Below are 3355 nucleotides of genomic sequence, written 5' to 3' on the forward strand. Positions count from 1 at the left end.
TGTCCAGTGCCGGCTCATTACGGGATGGGATACGTGGATTGTGATTGTGTGCAGGCGCAGTGGATACGTGCTCACGTGATGCACTGTACGGTGTGTCGGGCCATGAACTGTATGTGGCTATGTTTACCGGGCCGTGTACTTTACGGGGCTGGGCTGTGTACTGTATGGGGGGACATACTAAAAAGAATGATGAAAAGGAATAAATAAAAAGAATGAGGGTAATAACTTATTAGATGTATATTATGTAGATGTATAAAAGGTTTCTTTGGCAAGTTACACATGGAATGAACATTATATATGAGCATTATAGGTGTGGAATGATCATGAAATATCTGTAGATAATAGGAAAATGAACGTATATGGCATATAACCAGGTGTATATTATGTTACCTGAGCATTATAGGTGTGGAATGATCATGAAATATCTGTAGATAATAGGAGAATGAACGTATATGGCATATAACCAGGTGTATATTATGTTACCTGAGCATTATAGGTGTGGAATGATCATGAAATATCTGTAGATAATAGGAGAATGAATGCATATGGCATATAACCAGGTGTATATTATGTTACCTGAGCATTATAGGTGTGGAATGATCAGGAAATATCTGTAGATAATAGGAGAATGAACGCATATGGCATATAACCAGGTGTATATTATGTTACCTGAGCATTATAGGTGTGGAATGATCAGGAAATATCTGTAGATAATAGGAGAATGAACACATATCCCATATAACCAGGTGTATATTATATTACCTGAGCATTATAGGTGTGCAATGATGAGGAAATATCTTTAGATAATAGGAAAATGAACGCATATGGCATATAACCAGGTGTATATTATATTACCTGAGCATTATAGGTGTGGAATGATCATGAAATATCTGTAGATAATAGGAGAATGAACGCATATGGCATATAACCAGGTGTATATTATATTACCTGAGCATTATAGGTGTGCAATGATGAGGAAATATCTGTAGATAATAGGAGAATGAACGCATATGGCATATAACCAGGTGTATATTATATTACCTGAGCATTATAGGTGTGGAATGATCATGAAATGTCTGTAGATAATAGGAGAATGAACGTATATGGCATATAACCAGGTGTATATTATGTTACCTGAGCATTATAGGTGTGGAATGATCAGGAAATATCTGTAGATAATAGGAGAATGAACGCATATGGCATATAACCAGGTGTATATTATGTTACCTGAGCATTATAGGTGTGGAATGATCATGAAATGTCTGTAGATAATAGGAGAATGAACGCATATGCCATAAAACCAGGTGTATATTATGTTACCTGAGCATTATAGGTGTGGAATGATCAGGAAATATCTGTAGATAATAGGAGAATGAACGTATATGGCATATAACCAGGTGTATATTATGTTACCTGAGCATTATAGGTGTGGAATGATCATGAAATGTCTGTAGATAATAGGAGAATGAACGTATATGGCATATAACCAGGTGTATATTATGTTACCTGAGCATTATAGGTGTGGAATGATCAGGAAATATCTGTAGATAATAGGAGAATGAACGCATATGGCATATAACCAGGTGTATATTATGTTACCTGAGCATTATAGGTGTGGAATGATCATGAAATGTCTGTAGATAATAGGAGAATGAACGCATATGCCATATAACCAGGTGTATATTATGTTACCTGAGCATTATAGGTGTGGAATGATCAGGAAATATCTGTAGATAATAGGAGAATGAACACATATCCCATATAACCAGGTGTATATTATATTACCTGAGCATTATAGGTGTGCAATGATGAGGAAATATCTTTAGATAATAGGAAAATGAACGCATATGGCATATAACCAGGTGTATATTATATTACCTGAGCATTATAGGTGTGGAATGATCATGAAATATCTGTAGATAATAGGAGAATGAACGCATATGGCATATAACCAGGTGTATATTATATTACCTGAGCATTATAGGTGTGCAATGATGAGGAAATATCTGTAGATAATAGGAGAATGAACGCATATGGCATATAACCAGGTGTATATTATATTACCTGAGCATTATAGGTGTGGAATGATCATGAAATGTCTGTAGATAATAGGAGAATGAACGTATATGGCATATAACCAGGTGTATATTATGTTACCTGAGCATTATAGGTGTGGAATGATCAGGAAATATCTGTAGATAATAGGAGAATGAACGCATATGGCATATAACCAGGTGTATATTATGTTACCTGAGCATTATAGGTGTGGAATGATCATGAAATGTCTGTAGATAATAGGAGAATGAACGCATATGCCATAAAACCAGGTGTATATTATGTTACCTGAGCATTATAGGTGTGGAATGATCAGGAAATATCTGTAGATAATAGGAGAATGAACGTATATGGCATATAACCAGGTGTATATTATGTTACCTGAGCATTATAGGTGTGGAATGATCAGGAAATATCTGTAGATAATAGGAGAATGAACGCATATGGCATATAACCAGGTGTATATTATGTTACCTGAGCATTATAGGTGTGGAATGATCATGAAATGTCTGTAGATAATAGGAGAATGAACGCATATGCCATAAAACCAGGTGTATATTATGTTACCTGAGCATTATAGGTGTGGAATGATCAGGAAATATCTGTAGATAATAGGAGAATGAACGTATATGGCATATAACCAGGTGTATATTATGTTACCTGAGCATTATAGGTGTGGAATGATCATGAAATATCTGTAGATAATAGGAGAATGAACGTATATGCCATATAACCAGGTGTATATTATGTTACCTGAGCATTATAGGTGTGGAATGATCAGGAAATATCTGTAGATAATAGGAGAATGAACGCATATGGCATATAACCAGGTGTATATTATGTTACCTGAGCATTATAGGTGTGGAATGATCATGAAATGTCTGTAGATAATAGGAGAATGAACGCATATGCCATATAACCAGGTGTATATTATGTTACCTGAGCATTATAGGTGTGGAATGATCAGGAAATATCTGTAGATAATAGGAGAATGAACGTATATGGCATATAACCAGGTGTATATTATGTTACCTGAGCATTATAGGTGTGGAATGATCATGAAATATCTGTAGATAATAGGAGAATGAACGTATATGCCATATAACCAGGTGTATATTATGTTACCTGAGCATTATAGGTGTGGAATGATCAGGAAATATCTGTAGATAATAGGAGAATGAACGCATATGGCATATAACCAGGTGTATATTATGTTACCTGAGCATTATAGGTGTGGAATGATCATGAAATGTCTGTAGATAATAGGAGAATGAACGCATATGGCATATAACCAGGTGTA

The sequence above is a fragment of the Anomaloglossus baeobatrachus genome, chromosome 1 (genome assembly GCF_048569485.1).
Source record: "Anomaloglossus baeobatrachus isolate aAnoBae1 chromosome 1, aAnoBae1.hap1, whole genome shotgun sequence".
NCBI classification, from domain to species: domain Eukaryota; kingdom Metazoa; phylum Chordata; class Amphibia; order Anura; family Aromobatidae; genus Anomaloglossus; species Anomaloglossus baeobatrachus.